The sequence below is a fragment of the Lissotriton vulgaris genome, chromosome 7, assembly GCF_964263255.1.
Source record: "Lissotriton vulgaris chromosome 7, aLisVul1.2, whole genome shotgun sequence".
NCBI lineage: Eukaryota > Metazoa > Chordata > Amphibia > Caudata > Salamandridae > Lissotriton > Lissotriton vulgaris.
This window is the reverse complement of record NC_141695.1, coordinates 1,557,060,374-1,557,085,340: the sequence shown is the minus strand read 5'-3', so window position 1 is coordinate 1,557,085,340 and position 24,967 is coordinate 1,557,060,374.

Here is a 24,967-nt window from a genome sequence, read left to right as displayed (position 1 = left end):
GTGAGTCCCATGCTCTCCACACCACTGGAGTCAACCATCCTGGCTGAATATGGCTGCTAGCCAGAAACCGGTCCTAGGATGCTTGATTCCGGTCCAGGAAAGACATGGCTTGGCAGTTTGGGCTGGACTGTTCCCATGAGGCACAGGGTCAAGGCTGATTTGCATATGGCCATGTCTGAACTGGGGTGGTGTGGAGTGCAAAGAAACGATGGATTTTGGCCCAGATCCCTGTACTGGGTTGAATGTATGACATTGTTCTGCATTCTGTCCATCAACTGTTGGTGTTGCAGCCTATCATCAGTACCAAGGCATGAAGGTCCAGGTACTCACTGAGCTCTGAGAGATGAGGCAGCTGCAGATGGATGCCCATAATTCAACTATGGGCTCCCTAATTGGAGTGCTGCAGGACATTTACATCTACATATACAGGGCTTTCCCAGCACCATCTACCCCTTGCTGTGGTCCTGCCACATCTGAGCCATCAGTCACAGCCACAGGAAGGGAGGCTCTGCGACCTGAAGAACAACATGCAGCCCACTTAACCCCTGCAGCTGTGGCTCCCCCTTGCCCCCAAAAGGACATCCATGCAGATCACCAGGAGGTGAGGATGGCAAGACATCTGTCACTTCCAGCTAGTAACCTCGATGCTAACTTCCTCCAGTGTGTGCCTACCATTCAGTCTGTGGACTATTTATAGACACATTTGACTTTCTGGTGCCAGTAGTAGTCTGGATATTGGACTTCAAACAATTTTGGTTTCATTCACCATGACAGATTTCTTCACTTTTTGCTTTGCTTTTGTTATGCTCATCCGTTTTAATTTCATCATGTTTAGTACAATAAATGTACAAGTCAAAAAAATCATAGACTGGTGTTGTATATCTCAAGTCTATCAATGCATTTGCTTTAATCCATCATAACTTGACAATGATAAAACATCAAAAGATTGTGTCATAATAGATTATTTGCAAGTAGGTATTGTTTATTTCAAGTTCCCAAACATGACTCCCAAAATATGTCATACCATTCAATCATGAACTTATATGTATATCCCATTTGACCAATACTTGCCTGTCAACATTGGCCCTAACATAACAATCCATACATAACACTAATACGTAGTGCCAGTTTGCACATTTCCAGTTCAAGACCTTGCCAACATGGATGAAGGAGATAGTCCAACACATTAAGATTGCATTGGCAAATTTTCATTTATTCATGTCATCAGCTGTAGCCAGATCTTCTGGCCCACACAAGGAATCCCACATTAATAACACCAAGAGACAAAACAAAGTCAGTACTTCATTCTATAAACATAGGATTTTTACAAACCACTGTTCCAGTATCTGGTGGAATGTCACAACCAGGTGTCAGAGGTGTGCCACAAGAAGTATGTCCCACAGTATTGATGTCAACATGCACCACATGTGTTTTATGTTGGCACACATATTGCTTTACTCCCAATACACGGCAGAGAACAAGTCTAATGTAATCTTCAAATTTCCCATTTAATCACAGTGCAAGTTGCCTTGGTAAAAGATTTGTACATCCAAAATCTGTGTTTGTCTTTCCCAGCATCAACCCAGGTTCCATTTGTACTTGGAAACAGCACCATATATTTGTAAACGTCACAACTCTGGAATGTCCAAATAAAGATGGCATTGTGAAGGAACCTAAAACAGAGTAATTAAAAAACATTACCAATCTCACAGAACATGATGGCCGCATTACAAAGTCAAATTTTTAATGACATAGTTTCACAAAACAATCAGGAATAACCTATGTAACTGAAAACAGAAGGCACAAACTTTAGAGGGATTTGAATTGAAGAGAGTACTTGATTTAGAAAATCTCAGAATCTGGCTATCCACTTCCAACTCATGGGACAGCCAGGTCTCCAAGAGTATGCTCACCCTAAACCAGAGGGCAGCTGGCACAACCTCCTTCCACCCAATTTCCCCACTTCTGGCGAGCCAAGGCAGCAGCAGACGCTGTCTGTCTACCGTGCAGGCTCGGATGGGCTTAGTAAAATAAATGTGCTGGATACAGCTGAAAAAGCACCCATTTGACCTTCAAACAGGATCTAGGTACCTGCTCTATCCTTTCCCAGAAGTAGCTCAAACCACTTTTTTATTGGTTCCGTGTCTAGTCTGTTCCCAATCTGTCATACTATAGGGCAGGCCTGAGAGACATTTTGGACAGGCAAAAAAGAGGGGCTCTACTACCATGACTGAGTTACACCAAGCAGACCCTCCACTCCCTAGGGATACATGAGTTTTGAGTAGACACATCAGCCATCACATCAACTTCCATTGAAAAGTTGAAGTTCCTTTACTGGGAACATGAGGATATGAAGCTGGCTAACCAACTAATTGTGGGGTACAACACTGATCGTTTTTTAGGGTTTAAGCCCTTCCCAGCCTTTGAGGCCTATTTGGACCAAATTGACCCATCCTTCACTAAAGCCCTTTACTTAAGGTTTAGATTGGTCACTCTTCCTCTAGCCTCATTTACTTTTAAATGGAAATGTGGTTCGAGGGAAAGAAAACTTTGTCCAGCATGCAAAGGGAGTGAGGAAACTTACAACCACTTGCTATTCTTTTGTCCCTCCAACTCAAAGCAGTGTATGCCCTGGATAGTCACCCAACTTTGCTCATTGGGAGTGCACCAACATAGGGTTGTACTGAGAATTTGCAGGTTTGACACCTCATCCACTGTTTTGTTCCCAATTGCTAAGTTCCTACAGAGTGTTTGGCCGATTTGGCGCAATGCTATCTCATACCTATTCCCTATTGGCTGAGACTAACTTTTCATTGTTACATCTTTTTCGTTTTGGTTACTGATTATCCTTTGCTTACACAGACCACCTTATTTTAGCACTTATCCAAATACAATGTGTTATAACTTATTTAGCAGGACGCGCTTAAAATCACCTGCAAAGCCCTGCGGTGCAGGAAGCGATCTTGGAAGGTCTTGTGCTGGGCAAGGAACTTCAATCCCCAGACTGTCCTGCTGCTGTGGCACATCACAAGGCAGGGCTGGGCCAACCCCCTGAAATCTTCCTCCTGAGGCGCACGGTCCCTTTTTGGCCCCAATGTACTGTGAACTATCTTTTTTTATTGCTTAAAGACAGAACCAGGATTCTTATTATGGACCAAAACTTTACTGTTTTACTATTTACACCGTCTGACATAATAGGAAGAAGAAAAAAAAACCAAGAAGCAAATCCGGAATCAGAGCCCTGTTGCAGGGAGGGAAGGGGAGAGTGTGATGGATCCCATCGATAACATATTGTCAGATTGCGAGGGGCTTCTTGTATTACCTGCTGACTCTTGTGCTTCCATCCCCAAGGCCTCACATATACACACTAACACGGATTCCACCAACTCTGGCCCTGGGAGTATTCCGAGCTTGTTTAAAAAGGCAGCTTAAAGGAAACAGTCATCTAAAGCTACTGACGCTACCGAAGAGCCTCTCACTATTCCATCTAGTGACAGCTGAGACAGCCAATCTGTGACAATAGTAGACCTCATATTGAGCAACAGATTCTCACTCCTTGCAGAAAACCTGGTAACATCTGACATGTCCATTAACATTGGGGCTCAGGAAGCCACGGTCACCGAGGCTAGTAGGACAGACACGACCCTCCATCCCAGTGGCAGAGGAATGGAGGATTCCAAAACATCACCCTCTAACCTAGACTTGCAGAGGGTAATTCTAGCCCGAAGAGATGCAATTGGGTCCCTGACTGACCTAATCTCCAAATTGAATACCAGAATAGAAGGCTTAAGTCGATTTGAATCACCACCATCTACAGGCCCACTGAGTGTACTTATGAATTTGAAACACCCCCCTTCTTACCCATCTAAACCAACATGTAATGTCCTGATTACTAACCCGGCATCGGTTTTTGAAGCATACCACCTATAAAGACTAAGCAACAAGAGGGAGTTAGGGAGACAATGAAGGTATCTGCAGTGATTACAATGGCATCAGTGCAAGGATCATCTCGCCCCAGCATAGGATATAGTGAGGTGCCTACACCCCTCAGGTCCCGTCTGAACCCCCATAATGATTATCAGCACACCATCTTCATGATTAATGTACCCAAAGCCGATCACAATAGCACATACAACAATGTCGAAGCTATTAAGAACAAATCCATACATAGGATTAGGCATACAAAGGGATGTAGATCGGTGGTAAGGGTCGACATACTGTGAGCAAGAAGATGTGTCTTGACCAATAGCACAGTTGATGCAGTAGAACTCACATTTTATTTTGCAGACAAAAACTTAGTGCATAACCTAGTCGCCCTAGTTGACAGAACCTGCCCCCATCCACCACAAAGATCCAACTCAAGTTGAACATCCATAGCCCCGCTGTACAGTACAAGACCATTTTGAAGCCCCTAAGGGGCTTTCCATCCTCGTCCCTATCCCAAAATGATTGACTACAAACAGAGTCCCCACAGGAACATGCGCAAACTATAATCTCCGACCCTGACTCCGGACCTATCTTGTTTCAGTCCCCTCGGAGGGCTTACCTTTAGAAATTGAGCCAACAACCTCCACAACTCATCCTCCCTTACTCGCACAAATACCCCAGTGTCTGAGAGACGTTTACCAGGTTGGCGATACACCTACATGTAATTACACCCCCTCCCCTGTTCGTTGAAACTGATGTCCCACCCCTTCACCTAGACTCCCTCCAGCCCACAGACCTGAGGCAGCTCAAAATAGCCTCATGGAACGTTGCTGGTATAAATATATATAGATCGCAGAAGTCCTGTTCGGGAAATCCTCCCAATGTGTGAGGGGCACATACTGCACCGTATCCGAAGCTTGCTGGGCAGTTGAGGGCCTAACAGCAGCAACAAGGTGGTATGTTCTTTCAGAGTGAGACATATTACATGAAGTATTTTTTGTTACAGCCAGGATTTTTGCCACCAGCATTCACAGAGACTCATGTCCAATGCTCAAGAAGAGTTCTTGAAGGTGTATGTTTTGTACAAGGTGTATGATGATGTGCTTTGTCTATAGTTTTTGGATAATGTCCCACCTGATTCCTGTCCACAAACAATGGACTGTTCTGAGCAGACACGACTGCCTAAACTCCACATATGCATCATGTTGTTTAATGTAATGAGGGACAGTTGTAACAAACAGGCAACTGGTCTTTATTGTATCAGATGTGATGCTCCTTCACTGATGTGGATGATATCACATGAGTCCTATTACAGGTGTCATAGCATACTAGGCACTTATGATACAGTGGCTCTACCAACTATCACATTGTTAAGTTGGGATTCAACAGAAACCTAAGAGGGCATGTGATCTAACATGTCTAGTGACTGCAGAATTGATGGCTAGATATTGGTATCGAGATATATCCATAATGTTTTCGGCATCAGAAATACTGTTTCATACTTGTTAGACAGTGACAGATTTGCATGATGTCTTACAGCTTCACAAATGTTTGTGTAAGGCAGTCTGGTTTTGGACAAATAATAGAGTTAAACAACAAAACAACAGTTAAAGAGAGGGTCCAAGGGATATATGGTTTAGAGACCCGCACCTGATTTAATCGCCAGCTACTGCTTCATTTATAACGCACAAAACACAGGGGGTCTACCAGCTAAGTTCTAAAGCTGCACTGTCACCGAGTCCCCAGGATCTCGCAGTGTACATATCACATAAAGACAGCGTATTTCAGAAGAAAGAGAGAAAAGGGTGAACACTAAATGAATAGAATAGACCGGCACATCATGGGTTATTCATACATGGCTGACTAATCCAAAGCAATTTGAAAAAGGTTTCCCATCAAATTGACTCAATGATCAGTCATATAATTTGGCCAAACCCGGGTGCATAATAGGCTGGTCCCCTGATCATTGGGACATCAAACACCGCACCTTATTGCTGTTTTAGGATTTGGTCCACCAAAATACACAAACCGTCCATGATGACTGATCTTTTGATGGTAAAGATAACAAGTGCAACAGAAAAAAATAGTTACTTAAAATAGGATGGAATGTCCTCCTTTTAACAACTTTATTCTACGGACAAGGCACGCCTCCTAATTAAAAAACCAGACCAGTGCAAGAGAGACAGTAACAAATATCTGTCTATAAATGGGCCAACATGTTTCTGCCTAACGGGTATTAAATCCCATGGCATTCATCAGGGCCTCTGCTCTTCTAATAGTGGCACTCCTAGTAGTGGAACAGAACAATCACCACCATCACCAAAGAAATAAAGTATAATAAAACTAGTTGAATACAGTACAACCTGTAACAACCATGGACATTACCCCTCCAATATCACGTTAGCTACCGTGAATTCTGTGGAGGAAAGTGTTACATCATTAATGCTGTGTTAGATGTGTCAGTCACATATGCAAAGTGTATCACCCAAACACAATTCTATATGAAAAAGTAAATGAATAGATTGCTCACCCTTACTGGTAGGGGAAAGGACCTCACCTCACCTGGACCCTGCTCAGGTTATAAGAGGCCCCGCACTTCAAAGACATAAGGAGGAAAACAGAAATGTAGCACAATAAAGCAACAGATTATGAGCTTTTAATAATGCCCAAATATCATTCCTGTAAAGAGTTTCCCTACATCTAGAGGCAAACTTGTGAGGAAGGTCAACCGAAGGCTGAATGGGCTAGACCTCAAAACAACTCAGAAAATTTACTCTGACACCAAACTGTTAAAGGTACACAATGTCCTATGCCAACCAGTTTAAATCAACTTGAAATAAGCGCCAATGCTAACAACGTAGTCTCTGTATAGTATTCCTACTGTGTAATCTCCTGTTAACTCACCTTTCCGTCAGTACCTCAAGCTACCTTCTGAGGTTTGGCGGAGGCACTGACGTATAGGTGATCTCCTAATTTATAGTCTTATGGGGGTTTGTTAGTCTTGTAACCCTCCGCTTAGTTAATCTATACTGCCACCTTGCAATACTGTGTCAATATGTCTTATATCCTCCCACATCTTATATTGTGAGAAAAGGAAGGGGGATATCGAAAAAAGCAGCTTTAGAGTAGACTTAAAAAGTGTATTTTAATAAGGGAACCAAGCGCACTACTTTGCGCTCGAAAAAACGCGAGATCACGCGCTAAAAACTACTCAATGATGTCATTGCGGCCATTTTGGTAGTTCGAAAAGCTCAGCCCTGTATTGTTGCTTCACCTGTAGCCACCCTCCGCTGGTCTTACAAGTGAGGCACAGGTTGTTTATAGAGTATCACAAGAGTCTATCTTACAAGCCTATCTTAAATAGTAATAATCCGAGCGTGCTGGTCAAAGCTCGAAATAGCGCTCGAAATAGCGCTCGAAATAGCGCGAGACCAGGCATTCAAAACTACCACATGAGGTCATATCGGCCAAATTAGTAGTGCAGCCATTGGCCTGTTTCTAATATAGCCCAGAGAACTGCCTGCAATTATCTTTTAGAGGAAGACAGGAATTTTTATAAAGGGATGTGTCTTTGGTATTATTGACGTTATGGAATATTGCGAGAAATACAGCTACAATCCGAGCGTGCTGCTCAGCGCTCGAAATAGCGCTCAAAATCGCGCGAGACAAGGCCTTCAAAACTACCATATGAGGTCATATCGGCCATATTGGTAGTTCAGCCATCGATCTGTTTCTAATATAGCCCAGGGAACTACCTACAATTATCTTTTTGAGGAAGACAGGAGTTTTTATAAGAGGATGTGTCTTGGATATAACTGGCGTTATGGGACAGCGCGAGAAACACGCATTGGAAACTACTCTCGAACTGACAAAAGGAACCATACTTGTACTACTGTAGGTCGAATTTACAAGGTTCTCACTGGCTATAATTCAAAAATCTTATGGAAACACCATCATGATGTTGGTTATTTACTATGTTATATCATAAATCCATAACCTAGCGTGTCAGTTAGTGAAATAAATAGCAACAATTTGTAAGTACATCCCTAGTCATAGTTGGTATACAATAGGGATAATCTAAATAGAGCATCCTGAGTGCTTGGCGCTTGGAGTTAGCCTTGGCGCTTATTTCAAGTTGATTTAAACTGAGTGGGATAGGACATTGTGTACCTTTAACAGTTTGGTGTCAGAGTGAATTTTCTGAGTTGTTTTGAGGTCTAGCCCATTCAGTCTTGGGTTGATCTTCCTCACATGTTTGCCTCTAGATGTAGGGAAACTCTTTACAGGACTGATATTTGGGGAATATTAAAAGCTCATAATCTGTTGCTTTATTGTGCTACATTTCTGTTTTCCTCCGTATGTCTTTGTAGTGCGGGCCTCTTATAACCTGAGCATGGTCCAGGTGAGGTGAGGTCCTTTCCCCTATCAGTAAGGGTGAGCAATCTATTCATTTACTTTTTCATATAGAATTGTGTTTGGGTGATACACTTTGCATATGTGAGTGACACATCTAACACAGCATTAATGATGTAACGTTTTCCTCCACGGAATTCACAGTAGCTAACGTTATATTGGATGGGTAATATCCATGGTTGTTACAGGTTGTACCGTATTCAACTAGTTTTATTATACCTTATTTATTTGGTGATGGTGGTGATTGTTCTGTTCCACTACTAGGAGTGCCACTATTAGAAGAGCAGAGGCCCTGATGAATGCCATGGGATTTAATACCCGTTAGGCAGAAACATGTTGGCCCATTTATAGACAGATATTTGTTACTGTCTCTCTCGCACTGTTCTGGTTTTTTAATTAGGAGGCGTGTCTTGTCCGCAGAATAAAGTTGTTAGAAGGAGGACATTCCATCCTATTTTAAGTCACTATTTTTTTCTGTTGCACTTGTTGTCTTTACCATCAAAAGATCAGTCATCATGGACGGTTTGTGTATTTTGGTGGACCAAATCCTAAAACAGCAATAAGGTGCGGTGTTTGATGTCCCAATGATCAGGGGACCAGCCTATTATGCACCCAGGTTTGGCCAAATGATATGACTGATCATTGAGTCAATTTGATGGGAAACTTTTTTCAAATTGCTTTGGATTAGTCAGCCATGTATGAATAACCCATGATGTGCCGGTCTATTCTATGCATTTAGTGTTCACCCTTTTCTCTCTTTCTTCTGAAATACGCTGTCTTTATGTGATATGTACACTACGAGATCCTGGGGACTGGGTGACAGTGCAGCTTTAGAATTTAGCTGGTAGACCCCCTGTGTTTTGTGCGTTATAAATAATAGTGTTAGACATACACTGTTTGATGAAATACAGACAGGAATGTGTACACAATGGTGACAGAGTAACAAAGACCCAAAACAATTCCTGAATGTTCTTTGGCATGTCTAGATGAACAATCAATGATGGAATAAAATGGGAAACTTAAAGGTATTTCGGAAGATGCAATGTTCCATCCCATATATGTATGAGTAGCCCATCAGGAAACTCAGATTCAGGCCAAACTTGTAGAAAAAAACCCGACAAATATGAACATTGCCGGCGCCATCTTACTTAGTAAGGGCCTTTACGTGCACGTAAGCAGCAACCATTTTAGACATTAAAGCCATTTCATACTCTTCTGGTCACCTGTGAATCACCCCGACCTCGCTATCATCCCCCCGCGCTCTGACCAAGCCTGAACACATGTACCAGGGTCGTAAAACCTTGTCAACATGACAATGCCCCCGAGTCACTTCCCTGCACCTGGCCACTCAATCCGGTCCCAGGCACTAACCAACCCCTGTGGACATAGTTTATTGCCCGCACACGGCAGGGCTTGTTTCACCTACAAAGGGGCCTGATCTAATCAAAGACACGAACCCTTAGATCTGACTGATCCGACATCGTTTTAGATCCTGTCGGAATGTCCAGTTGCAAGATAGCGATCATCTGTTAGATCTGGGTGGAGGGACGATTGCTGCTGGGTCTGTGTGAAGGCGCTTGAGGCGGGGATTCCAAGGATGTTTGACTATGCAATAAACTGATGCCAGGAATGTTTGACCATGTAATAAACTGACGAAAAAGCATATAAAAGGCCATGCCACAGAGATGCAGTTAGAGCGCCTCCTGACGATAGCCCCGTGTTTGATATGATGTACTCTCCTCTAGAGAAATAAACCTGTTCTTCACCTTCCAGTTCCAGTGCCTGCCTCGTTATTATGATCACTAAATCTTAAGGAAAATTAGAGGTGGTTTGCACCAAGCGGCATCGAAAGTCTTGGGAGTCACGCTGCTTTTCATCAACCTCATGACTCATTAAGCAAATGTTGAAATACATGAAGGTATATTATGTAGTATATTGTGAGTCCCATTTCAATCTTTGAAGTAAATATCATATATGAATCATTGTATGTAATGATTACTGGGCTGTTCTACAACGTTTTGACTACAGTGAAAGCCAGCAAATTTAATGAAACCATTTCACAAAGATACAAGGTTCAAATAACTATAGATATTTAGGAGTTAAAAGTGAACATGATTTTCTTCAGTACCAAGGTGTTTTAGAGATGTTTCAAGGGCTATGTATTTCCTTACATTGTAGTAGTCATTTGCCAATCAACAAACATGATGTTGAGGTGGCAGCGTTCAATGGTTGTAAAAGGAAAGGTCACTGTCTGTTAAATTCTATATAGTGCAGCAAAAAACTCCCTAGCTGTCTTGGTAATCGTTGGTTGACAGGTTGGTTGACAGGTGCAGGTGTAATAGCAAAACACTGAAACCACCCTGAACCAGAATTCATAAAGAAACTGACATAACTCGTCCAGAAATAAAAATCAAGCCAGGAATCCATCTGCAGAGTAGAGAACCAATTAAGGACAATAAATAAAGAGAGCGATGAAGGTGAAAGAAAATAAGACAATGGCATGCATCCTTCTGCTACCAGTGCCTCACTACATTTGGTTTGAACAGGAAATTACATCACAGGAAAAGGGTAGCTCCATCTTGAATTAGGACAGCCACGGCTCCTATCATGGAAAATAGGCAGGGCGGGCGGGGAAGGAGAGGTTGGGGGTTCTAAAGGGGGACTAGGTTGGTCAATGTAAACAAAAAAAACTTACCTGTTGCCCTTCATCACATTGCACTTGACTTTTCTTCTCTTCTTCCGTCGGAAGACACAGGCTCCCAGCCTGCCCTGCAGCCAAGCCTGAAGCTGCTCTCGCATGAGAGCAGCTTCAGGATTGGCCTGTGCACCCTCAATTGTTCTCCAGGACAGACTGTGAATCTGTGCCTGTTCTCTCCAGCCCACCAGCGTTGCTGAGTTGGAGAGAACTTTCACTGCGCATGATGGTTTGACGGGCTTGAAACGGCCGGGCAAACCGTCAAGTGCCGTGAAGGGAGTGCACATTCCACTCCCTCAGTGCCTGTCGTCACTGTGTCCCCACCCCCAAGACTCGGGTAAGGAAAATAAAATGATAATAAAACTGGTTTTAAACCTGTTTTATCTTTTATTATTTGGCGGGTGCTGGCAGGGGGAGATGCCCCTGGATTATGAATTTAGGGCCACCATCTTGTGAAGGGTTAAATATACAGCAAACCTACATCTTCTATGATATGGCTTCTTTTGGGTATGAGAAGACCCCACGTTTGACATGCTTATTTTCTTTTGAGTTTCTAAGAAGACCAAAGTATCACCCTGTGAGAAAGTGGCTCTATATATATACTATACTGGACCAAAGTAAGGTACAGTGTGTATAGAGGCCATAATCCCCAGAGGTCTAACAGAGGTTAAAGCCAGGTGTGACCTTACTCTCTAAAGTGGTAGCTTGGTCGAACAATAAGGCAGTACCAGAGGACAGTGTAAAGCATTTGTTGTACCCACTCAGTCAGCAAAAGGTTTTACACACTCAAGGACTGAACTCCAGGTCAATTGTTTTTATATCAAAAGATATAGTGATTTTATTTTTAGAACCAACAGGTATCAAAATATACTTTACTCAATATGAGTGATCTGAGATGAGTACTTTGCAGAAAGGCAACACAATTCTAAACACAATTTAAGATTGAGCTCAATGGACTTTTCTACATAAATGCAGTTATTTACTTTATAGATTACTTTTGTAATCCCAGGACTGGATCCTAGATTCAGTCTTGGGGTCTAAGCTGAAAACAGTTTAGTAAAAACGTTTTGGTTGTTGCAATGATGTTTAAGGAATAAAAAGGTATTTTAAAAGTTGACACTTGGAAACTTTTCAGTGAAAAACTGGCAATGTTATCCTATGGGAGGAAATTCAAGTCACAGGTAAAGTACGTTCTCGTTACTTTTGTAATCCAGTACTGGGCTCCTAGGTCCAGCACTGGGAACTCTAAGACAGGTAAGCAATTACGTTTCAGTAGTTGGTACGATTTTTAAGGAATATTTATAACTTTAAAAAGTAGACAGAAGAATTTTCTGAGCAAAACAGTCAATGGTTTCCTATGGAAGAAAATTCAGTTATGGCAAAAGTCCAGTTAAAATTACTTTTGCAGGTCAGTACTGGGCTGAAGGGTACAGTACTGGCTCCTCTCCTGATTCCAGGTGAGTATTTCAAAATTCATTACTCGGCTGATTTTATGGGAATATTTTAGAGTTTCAAAACTTCACACTTAAAAGATTTTTCGAGTCAAACCAGTCAATGTTATCATATAGCAGGAAAGTGAGTTATCGGTTTTCAGGTGAGTACTCGACTGGTGAAGTTATGGTTCTGGGCACAGACTCAGGGGTACCCCAGGGTCAGGTAGGCACAGTTGGTAAACCCGCAGAGGCACAGGAGCGGCCGGGTGCAGAGGTAGTTAGGTCCAATGTTATCCAATGAGAGGCAGGGGGCCTTCGGTTGGTGGCTTCTGGCTAGCAGGCCATGCAGCTGTGGGATCTGGGCTCCTGGTCACTGGCTCAGGGCAAATGGGGAAGTAGGATAGGGTACAGGTTGCACTGCCAGGAGCATTCTGGCGGCTGGGTGCAGGGTGCTTTTGAGCCGTCAGGCGCTTAATGTTATTCAATGACGATCTTGAAAAGGGAACAAAGGCTGCAGGCTCGGGGACGGAGGACCTTCCGGAGCGACCAACACTTCGAGGGGTAAGTTGGGATCTTGAAGGATAGGTAGACACCCAGGAGTTGGGGGCACAGGCGGCTGTGGGGAGACGGGTGCAGGGGTGTCTTTTGAGGTCGGGAAATCTTACCCCCTGCTGGTCGCGGTTGGAGGGGTCCTTTGTCCTGAGGCTGCAGGCATCATCAGGGTCATTGAGGAGGGTCTTTGGGTACTGGACTTCGGGTCCCCGTCGCCGGGGGGATGTCCTCGTGGTCTTGGATCATTCGGGCACGGGCTGGGCTACGCGGGTGCGAAGTGGGTTGGTCGGGAGCTTCCTGGCTGGCACCAGGGGTATGATTGTCGAACAGAGCCTCTGCTTAAGGGAGTCTCAGTCTTTAAGAGGGTCAAGGCAGGCAGGTCCTCCGGGTGTCCCAAGGTTGCTGTCCGTAGGAGTCACCGGGATAAGGCTGGGGCTGGTTCCAGGATCGACAGGCTGGTAGGGCTGGGGCCAAGTCAGTTGGTGTCATCCTGTTGTTAGCAGCTGCACAGCAGGTCTTCTTCTTCTTGATCTTCTTTCTTCTTTTCTTATCGGGATCTGAGGAAGGAAGGTTCAGGGAGCACCTAAATACTGAATTTAGGGGCGTTACAGGTAGGGCAAGGGCAGGGACCAATAGGTCCCTGTCCTGTGGTGGGTACACCCCCTAGCCTGCTCCTCCCTGTGGGAGGGGGGCAGGAGCATAGCTGTGATTGGCAGGGCTCCCCATCTTCAAGGTGGCTTGAGCCTGGGGTTGGGCTTCACCTCGTCTCCCCCACCTGAGGGGTGGGGTTGGCACCGGCTGGCACACCCCCCTTCCTGGCATAGGTTTTCCCGCCAGTCTTACCGCCAGAGTGGGGGTCAGGACTGGTGGGGTCCAGTTGCTGGGTACAGCAAATTGTCTGGAGAAGCTCACAGAGGCAGCAGGCCTTTGAAGTTTCCCCCTGCCCATCCTGGGGGAGGAGACCTAGCACCTCGCCCAGGATGTGCATTGTTGCAGGCCCAGGATAGTGGGGGGCTCTCCACCCAGGGGTCCAGCAACCTGTCTGCTGTGTGGCAGCCTAGGCAGCCTCTCAGTCCAGACGTGGATTGCAGGTTTAGGTTTTAGGGGGCATCTCTAAGATGCCCTCTGGTGTATTTGACATTAAATCTTGCACTGGCATCAGTGCGGGTTTAATGTGCTGAGAAGTTTGATACCAAACTTCTCAGTCTTCAGTGCAGCCATTATGGTGCTGTGGAGTACGTAATGACGACCTCCCAGCACCATATACTCTTAATGGCAGCACTGTACTTACAGTGCCCAGGAATGGCCCTGGTTAGTGTAGGGGCACAGGGCTCATGCACTTGTGCCCACACCGCTGGCATGGGGCTCCCAGCTAGAGGGGTGACTTAGGTATGCCAGGGCAGTGGGTTTGTGGGCATGGCACACAGAGATGTGGGCCATGTCGACTCTCTGTTTGGTTCTGCACCTAGACACTCAACCTGCAAAGGCAGCGTGTGGGTGTCAGGGTACAGGGCCCCTAAGGGTAGCACAATGTGTGCTGCAGCCCTGAGGGGTCTTCTCTGGCCACCATGCCCTGGGCACCTAGGGTACCATTTAATAGGGGCTGATAGGTGGCCAGAGATGCCAATTGGGTTTTAGTTTCAATACAGTTTTAGGGAAGGAACTCAGGCCCTTGGTACCTGGTTGGCAGGAGCCCAGGGCACACTCAGTCAAAGCACATCAGCAGTTCAGAAAAAAGTGGGGGCATACCAATGCAAGAACGATGGCACTTTTTCACACACCCTTCTTGATCTGACTGAAGATGTCATTGCTTATGGTATCATCTCTCAGCTGGAACCACAAACATGACGCAATTGATACAGTCAAACATTGCTGACAGACCAATAAAAGTACCTATGTCCAGTAAGCAGCATTGATTTCCTTAGGGAATCCAAAAAGGATTCCACTGTGCAAACGTCTTAAATTAGCTATGACATCACCAATGAAATAAAATTGCTGATCATACTATATGACAAGAGGATGTGGTATCACATCCGGAGCTATTGACTTTGGAGTAGAAGGACTGTCATGGCTTATATGGCCCAGGACTATGAGCACCAGTGATCGTAGCAGCAAGGAAGGCCACCATGCCCTAATGAGCAATCCAAACAGGCACATTTAACCGGCACTTCAGTCCTGCAGTACGGGAAAGACTGTCACAGCCTATACAGCCTTGACTCGGGGCATCAAGTATCCTAACAGTGAGGAAGGCTGCCACACCCTAATCAGCATGCCAAACAGGCACATTTAACCGGCACATTAGTCCCGCATCGCAGGGCGTGCCAGGGAGCGTGCCTGGGAAAAAACAAGGCCAAGAGCGGGTCCGTCTGTGCCCATCGCCAGTCCATGTTCGAAGAAAAGGTGCCAGGCACTTCCGCTTGGCTTGAGGTTTCCTTTTGGGACTTTTGTGATTGTGGTAAAAACTGTTTTAGTCTTATAATTCTCGAGGGTAAAGTGTTTGGATATGTGCCCAGTGGAAATTTAAGTATAGGGAAGCAGAAACTAACTCAAGTCCCTTCTCGGAAATGCCTCAAGAGTTTAGAAACCACCAATTCTATAACTAACTTTTTACCTGAGGCAATGGGCTTAATAAACAGTGAAATCGTCAACGCAGGAGAACGATTGGCTGCAACCAAAACATACAGTCAACAAGGCCTTGTGTAGCCAGTAGTAGAATGTTGAGATAATCCCTTCTATTATAGAGTCTCTAAACTTTTCTGATACAGCCCAAGCAGAAATAAACTCAATGAACACAGACCTGGCACCTTTATTTGCGTAGACTTCTGGCAGTGCCATGTTCAGCATCGGCATATATTATTCACATATATTATTCATAATTAATTAAATGTACCAGATCTTGAAGATGCAATCCACATAAGCACTGTTATTAGTTTGCAAAACATTTGGAGTAAGACAGGCACCAAGTTTACCAAGGAAATTATAGAAGATTGTCTAACACTTCAGCATCGTGACAAAATTCCCTTGTTGGTGCATGTGAATAAATGATTGAAGGAGACTGATGAAAATATTAGTATTGAGGAGCCAATCAGCATTTTGCCATATAGTAAAAAAAAGAAATAAAAAAGAGTTTTTAGGGAAAATGGACTCTGAAAGAAAAATAAGAGAACGTCATACATCTACTGTGTGTAGATACTGCTCAAGTCCCATGCAACAAGGTATACAAAGGTATCTGATCATTGTTACTAATGTACAGAATAGATTTGATCTCACCAGATTACGTATAGGCATTTTACATTATTTGGTAGTTTTCCCCATAATGGGGGCATGGGTTGAAAAATTAACTAAATGCCCCAGTGATGGAAAATCCATCCTATCTACATTGCACTTTGTTCTGTTTTGTAATTTTTATAAAGACATCAGAAAGCGTTTTTCGGTCATTATTTTTATCAAAGAAACTTATCAGGATGCTTTTAACTTTTTATGTAATGTGGATGATGTTGGTAAATGCTAAGCAGTTTCCTTATGCACCTCGACAAAAAAAATATGAAAAAAATGTCAATAACGTTGTCATGGGTGACATTATTAAATAAGACAATAGTTCTGGCAGCAATCCATTGTGCAGAGGGTAATATTGTCTAGGATACTAAGAATGAAACTGCGGATGTTGTTTAAAGCTTTGGTCTTTGTGCAGTAAAAATAGCAAAATGTTTACAACGTGCACACTCATTGAATACCCGATTGCCTGGTTAACTATTATATTATTTATTGATTTTGAAACTATTCACTTTTTTTCAGCTTTTCAGGAAATTGATACTTTGCACTTTAAAAACAGCCAGATAATAGGAAGCTGCAAAGCCTTGGAAAGTGCAATTTAAGTTTTTTCGGATTCATGGTCTGTTTTTTTAAAGACCTATTTTGTTACCTCATATTGTTCATTTAGCACACGGACAGACTTTCATATGTATATAAACAGACGCATGCACAAATGTATATTTCTGCTACTTAGATTGTTGTTAGACACTCTTCTATAATTGTTGTTCAAAATTCGGGCTAATTGACTAATTAACAAAATTGCTGTTCATGTGAGATGTTATGGCAAGTTGGCTTGCTCATATGATCAATCAGTATAGAATGTTGTGTTTGTATTGCTAGCATTCAAAAATAGCAATACATTTGCTGCAGCAATTACAGAATGTTTGAAATTTCGAAGAGGCTGGCAAAACACACCCTGAAAAGTAATTGTAAACAGGCACGGAGAAGCAAAGTGCTGTGAGATAACGTAAATAGTCAAATGTGACCTCTAAAGGTCAAAGGAAAACTAAACAATGTTTTCACAGAAGTCAACGAGTCACCGAAATGAGTCACTGCTTTAAAATGACAAGTTCAGCTTGATGTAACAAAAGGAAGAAAGTCTAAAAAAAAGTTTATTTTGGTATTATGTGTTAGCAGTTTACACGACACGACATATTTCCTCGCGCAATAAAGACTTTTGAATTTATTATTTACATGTGCTTATTTTAGAGCATTTAAAATCTGTTTTAGGCTACTTGTATGTCACTGTAAATTCCACAGAACAGTTTAAAATGCACAAAAAAATTATTTTGAAATATTAACTTTGGCATCCACCCAGACCCTACCAGGAGAATGTATATGTCTGCAATGGAAACGATAATGAACAGTTGGGATCAAAAAATTCAAGCACAACAATAAAGTGCCCCCCCCCCCCCCACCCCCCATACATCCTCCATCTACAAGACAACCCTCTTATGGTTGCCAACTTTAAATTTTACCTCCCTGGTAAGCATGGTTTGATAAAATCCCACACCTCTGACTTTATTTCAATATAAGCATAGTAAGTGTTCATTTCCCTGATTATAGCTCTAACAATTGACTGATATATTGATACAAAGTGGCATTAGGAATCAAATGTCAGCAAATTTAAATAGCCAATACAATTAATGGCACTCCACCTACATAATGCGTTAAAATACCCAATGCATTAAGAAGAGGGTGTTTCAAACGCGTGATGCTTTGTCATATTAATTTATGGAAAGATGTATCATGCTCTGTGCTTATTTATATATGGGCTTCCTGGCTGAAAAACAATTATACGTCAGTCTAATGTATGAATGAATAGAGAAATATGCGACAACAGCAAAAAAAAAAAGAAAGAAAGAAGCATAAGTAAAGTACAAGCTGCCACAATGACATTTCAACCCAAAAAAAATGATTCCAAAAGACACAGCGTTTGGTTTACATTTTGTGAGTGATTGATAGACATATACAAAGAATTGTAACCATGCACATTTTTTTTTAAGTTTAAAAAAAACGAAACGTGGGATGAGCTCCTGCATTTTCAAAATGTATGCAAACGGGACAGAGTTCGAGGATTCGGGAATGATTTAAGTCGTATAATGCAGAACTGTGCCCTGTACATCATGTTTTAACTTTTACACAAATTCAGAACGTGTTAAACGTTTCAACCATCGAAATCCCGTGAATGATCTGTACGCCCAATTGAACTTGGAAGCGACAACAGCTTATTTGGTGCTTTTCCACCATTAGGAGTCGTTATTTTTAAGGTTTATTAACATAGCGTGAATAGCAGTGTAGTCGGTCATTTAAAAATTGTGTCCCCCTAAATGAGTTTCCTTGGGTGAAAGTAGGAGCACTTAAAGGCACAGGGGGGACCGTGCCTCGGTGACAAAACAAATTTGCCACAAATCATTTTACAAAGGAACAGCAGGGCTTCAGACTAAACTCTGGAACTGTTCCCATTCACGGGGCACTTGTTGGGCAGGCTCCGCCCACCTCCTGCCATGTTCAATATCTAATTGGCATTCTGACACTTCAGATAACTCAACATCTGCTGCATGGGCGCTCGCGGGAGGCCTTTTGTGGCCTAACTTGGAGTTCAAGGGATTTCTCTCGGTAATACACCAAATTCCTGCTATTGTGCACCCTTTAATGACCAGGGCCATAACTCTGGGGGGCCAGCATAAAAGTTTGATTGACTTTCTTTTTTTGTGGGCTCCTTGTTAGAGATGGCATACAATCCAATTCGAATCCCCAGAAAAGGACGGAGGCTTTTGGGTCACTTTCCAAAAGGAAAACAAAGAAGGCTTTAGGAAGCTTGCCCTCCACTAATACAGTAGGGAGAAAGGAGCTCCGTTCTAAAAAAAAAAAAAAAAGGGAAAAACCCGCGCGCACGCACACACGCACATTTGCAGTCATCTGTTAAAGTCGGTCTTTTTTTGTGTGAAAGATGCACGCTTGAGAAGTTTTCAGTCACGGTCCACGTTTTGAACATCTGTCGTGTTACTGAAGCAGCTGAAAGTCTATCTACTGATTGATAAAAAAAATGCAAATAAAGACAATTACATTACACATATTTAAGGTGATTTGCCAACTTGCTTCAAAAAGAGATTCGCAATTTTCTACAAATAGTCAAAGCCTAAATTATTGCTGAATTTGGAATGCGTTTTTTAAAGAGAACAGTAGTTATCAGTGACTTACTGAGATAAAATTGTTCGGCATGTGTTTAAAAACAAGCATTGGAAAAGCCAATAGGTTGTGCCGTTAGGCTTTTGAAATGAAGGCCTGTTGTATTTGTCAATGTCCTTTCGGTTCAGCGTAGGGGAAAAAAAGAGTTATTGCTGATGGTGAACAATTTTGGCAAAAACTGTTAAAAAAGAGCAATGATGTACGTGTGAGAAAGAGACATAATAGATGTGCTCCTCAGGCACGGCCCGTATAGGTAAAAGTGGTGAGGCAGGATGGGGGTAGGGGGGGTGGGGGGGGCAGTCGACAGATGACGAGATAGGGAAAATAAAATAAATAAATCCACTTACCTTGCACTTGCTCCATTGCTGAGGGCGGGGGCGGACTGGGGGAGTCGACAGACGATGGGATAGAGAAAATAAAATACAAAATATAAAACCACTTACCTTACGCTCGTGGCATTCTCATTTTGAAGCAGTGACATTTTTTGACAAGATGAAGAGATGACCCCTTTCTCAGTACTTTAAAGAATTCTCATTGAACACATTGCTTGGCTACATGAAGACAATGCCAATCGTTTGTTCATCTGCCACTCCTGTACGGCCCTGTAGCAAAAACGGCCCCCAGGGGCCAAAAACCAGCCCCTATCCGTGCGGCACACCGGGGGATTGCCCGGTGCCCGCTATGGCCAGTCCCTGATTGCATCTCTGGATTGGCCGCACAGTCACCTCTGGGCACTTTTCTATGGTTTGCATGCAATGTGTGTAAGATACTACACACTACAAAGATGGTTGGTATACACATGCATGACCATGCCTGTTTTCGCACTTTTCTTCTACACCCGTGTGTGTGTGCACTGGCACACCTGATACAATGCGGGTTGGGAAGTCTCTGCCACACATGCACAACAAACCACGTCCCATGTATGCCACACTATGCTCACATTCTTTCCATCCATCTGTACTCAAGCTCAGAGGGGCATATTTATCAAAAAGTCACTCAGCGCTCGCATCAAGACACCTTGCTTCACTTTGCTGCATGATAGGTAAAAGGCAGAAATGCGCCGTATTTAACATAATACTGCAAATTCCTGTTTTTTCTCAGCTCTGGCACACAATGTGCAGCTTAGCGCCAACGCATGGCACCCTTGCACCTTGATGCAAGGGTGCCTGCATTGTAAGCAGGATTGCCTTTGTACAGGAAGGGACTCCTTCCTGCACAAAACAATCCCCTGAGGCATTTTCATCTCTCTATGTGTGCTGCAGAATGCAGCAGACATAGGAAGAGGAACAACTGAGGAGAAATAAAGATATTTCTCCTCGTTACGCCACTCCTGGGGATGCATAGCATTTTGAGACATTCTCAGATCTACCAATAATCTGGGAATGAGCCAAAATCCATGGGTGCTGCGTGGGAACAACCACACATCACACATAGAATGCCTCCCTGGTGCAGGATAACGCGACACAGCGATTTGCACTGCGTTGCGTTACTATAGATTTATGAAGCCGCTCAGGGCAATGCAAGGTGGCCTTGCATTGCTTGATAAATCTAACTTAGTAGTTGCCTCGCCCTTGCGCGCGTTTGCGTGGTGCAAGGAAGACACTCTGGGCAATAGCTTGCTTAATCTCCACAACGGCCCCTCGCGGTGGGATGCCTGGCTTTCACCTTGCGGATACCCTGCCGGGGTATCTCACAGGGGAATACCAGGACGGGTTCCCTAAGTAAGCGCCTTGATGCCTTCGGGTGATATGTGCGCTATATAAATCGCAATACATTTACATTTACATTTACATAAATATGTCCTTCAAAACATAAGCAAATCACAACCAGGGGCAATGACAAAACACAATGTGGCCAGAACTCTGGTTGTCAGACGTTACATATAAATGCTACACATATAGGACCAAAGCAAGACACATACTCTTTCATACAAAGTACTCACATGGATAAGAGTATTACTGGCCCACATGTGCAATCTGTGCTTCATTAAGGATGTGAAGGGCTATATAAATGCAAATATAATACAACACATTTGTGTTTTTCTTTTGTAGAGTAGCTAACATCAAACGGAATGATTTAGGATGGTCAGTCAATGGCACCTAACATTATCACGGTACCACAATTAATAAATTACAAGTTGCTTGATGTGTAATTAAAGAAGAGCATTAACATGAATATGGTATAAAGATAATAATAGAAGGATGAATAAAAAGAGTGAATATTGTTGGAAGACAGACAAGACATAAGTGAAAACAGGATGAGACATCAATGTCTTCAGAGAAAAGGGTACTGCTACAACATTGTAGAAGGGACCATGAGAAGTTGGACAAACAGGAAACCCCTCTAGTCAACCTAGAGGGAAAGATGGAGATAATGCCTGTACAGTCGATTAATGCATGCTCACTTGGCCACTGGATTCAAGATAGCCTGGCTGATGAGGATTATGAATCCGAAACCGGTCCCAGGATGCTTGTTTCCGGTCCAGGGAAGACATGGCTTGGCATCTCGGGCTAAACTGTTCCCATAAGGCACAGGGTCAGACTGATTTGCATATGGCCATGTCTGAACTGGGGTGGCTGAGTGAGCTATAGAATGGTGATGGATTAAACCCAGATCAGTTGACTGGGGGTGAGTGTTTGATTTGCTCAAACGCTCCGTCCATCATCCCCTTTTGTATCGCTTTGTTCGCCCTAAGTGTGGCAGGGTGTGCTCAGACGTGAGTCCCTTGCTCACTTGGCCACTGGATTCAAGATAGCCCGGCTGATGAGGATTATGAATCCGAAACCGGTCCCAGGATGCTTGTTTCCGGTCCAGGGAAGACATGGCTTGGCAGTTCGGGCTGAACTGTTCCCATAAGGCACAGGGTCAGACTGATTTGCATATGGCCATGTCTGAACTGGGGTGGCTGAGTGAGCTAAAGAATGGTGATGGATTAAACCCAGATCAGTTGACTTGGGGTGAGTGTTTGATTTGCTCAAACGCTCCGTCCATCATCCCCTTTTGTATCACTTTGTTCGCCCTAAGTGTGGCAGGGTGTGCTCAGACGTGAGTCCCTTGCTCACTTGGCCGCTGGATTCAAGATAGCCTGGCTGATGAGGATTATGAATCCGAAACCGGTCCCAGGATGCTTGTTTCCGGTCCAGGGAAGACATGGCTTGGCAGTTCGGGCTGAACTGTTCCCATAAGGCACAGGGTCAGACTGATTTGCATATGGCCATGTCTGAACTGGGGTGGCGGAGTGAGCTAAAGAATGGTGATGGATTAAACCCAGATCAGTTGACTGGGGGTGAATGTTTGATTTGCTCAAACGTTCCGTCCATCATCCCCTTTTGTATCGCTCTAAACTGGGTCTCAGCAGTGGAGGACGGGTTTTGGGTCATGGAAAGGTAAACTAAGAAAAATAAGACAACTCATGTGTTTTTTGCTAGATTTTGGGTGGTGTTCAACTGCCTCCCTCAATAATCTACGAAATAAAGTTGAAGCTGTGGAGAATAATGCTAGTGCAGGTAATCTGTGGCTCTCGAAACCTCCACGTGAAAATGCCTGGAAGAGTTGGAGCTTCTCATTTAAAACATTGAGCACATTGAATGTGCTATGAAGGGTGCTGAAGAGAAAATTGTGGTGATACAGATATTTCAACCTAACAGTCCTAGCTTAGACAAATTTCCAGCAAGATTTAAAGTATAACAACCAGAAGATGCTCTTCTTTCTAGATGTGAGTGCTGAGTAATAGACCAAGAGAGAAGATATATCAGCAGATGAAGGCACTTCTGATGAAATCGAATTTTTTTAAGAGCATTTGGCCAGGCTAAAGTGATAGAAAGTGGGGCATGTTTCATGTTCTTTCCAAAAGAGGCAGTGGAGGCATTCCATCAAAGATAAAGATAAATATATAAATCAACATAGGTGGAAGGGAAGCTGTCATGGTGGGACTTGATTCTGAGGAGCAGCGTTAGCCAGTATTTTAAGACGGATGGGCAATGCCGGTTCTCGGCTTCAGAAATGTAGAAAAATGGATGTTCTGAGCAAATCCCTCCTGGGCCTTTTCACTCTGTATCTGACAGACTCATACTAGCCCAAACATTGTAAACTAGAAAAACAATACCTGTGCAACAAGCTTGTAGGCAGAGTTGGATTCACATTAGCTCAATGTGGGCCAAACTGCATCAGAGGTTCTCTGGTTAGTTGAAGGAATACGTTTATTTGTTTGAATTAATAGAAATGTTACAAAACCATAGCATGATCATATTAAAATTGACACATTATTAATGACCACATTTCACTTCTAAAAGGCTAAAAAAAATAAAAGTTCACAAACCACCATTATAACTCAAGTTTGTATTCCAGCTTAAGACCATATCAGGTTTTTCAATATTCATCCATATACACGGGCATCCTAATTAAAGATTTTGAAGCTGGGGTTCAAATTTGGCTAGCCTTGCCAGTTCCATTGGGGGTTTTAAGTTAAAAAGAAGTTCCATTGCCTAATTGCAAGTGCGGGTGCCGTATTTGAAAAATAAGGGTTTTAATGGAGTGTGGCATGCATTAATCATACTTGGGCAGATGCAGAGGAAATGAGCCAAGGATTCATCAAATGATTTACACAGTCTGCAGGCTATCTCCAGGCATTTCCAATGGATGTTTATGTCTTTTATTGGAAGCAACATAAGCTGGATTATAAAAATTTGCTTAAAAATTGGCTTATTCAGTGCACTGTTCAAGTAAGGCTGGTATTAGTTATCCCTGCAGGAATAAACTAATACCTAGCTGTTACTTTCAGAGCTTTCTATAAATCGGATGTCTTCTTGACAGGATAGATGTCTGACTTGGTCCTTCAGCACATTTTTTAGGATCCAGGTTGATGGATAAACATGTTCCAGTTTGTCATGTCTCGATGTTGTTTATTGCAGGCAGTCCGCAGGTGCTCTGACCAGGGTTTATTATCTTCTATGAAGATATCCTTCAAAGCTTCCTTCATAGTATTTGGGGGCGTTGCGCATATTCTGTAGTAGTATTGTACGATGGAAGACCAGTTTTCATATATTTGTTTATTCAATTCGAACTCCAGTCTTAACAGTGCATTCCGAGTATAGGGAAGAATTAGAAAGATCCTAAGCCCTGCAATATGAGTCCCTGGTAATGCCAGATTAGAATATGCAATTGCAGACAGTAGCTTGGCTTTCAGCACTTTTAGTATTACCACAGTAGATGGGCTGTGCAGTTTTGCATTTTTGCATTTAATTTGCAAATGGCATAGGTCAGCGCCTTGGCCTTTGTTTCTATGGAGGCGATGTGCTGTTGGGCCTGCCCTTGCTCGTGCAGCACACACCCAGATAGTTGCACTTAGGTGCAGTGCTTATTTTCAAGTTGCCCAACTTCCAGTGTTGCTTGAGTTTATTAGCAAAGGTCCCAAATATCACCATCTTTGTTTTGTTGGTGTTGG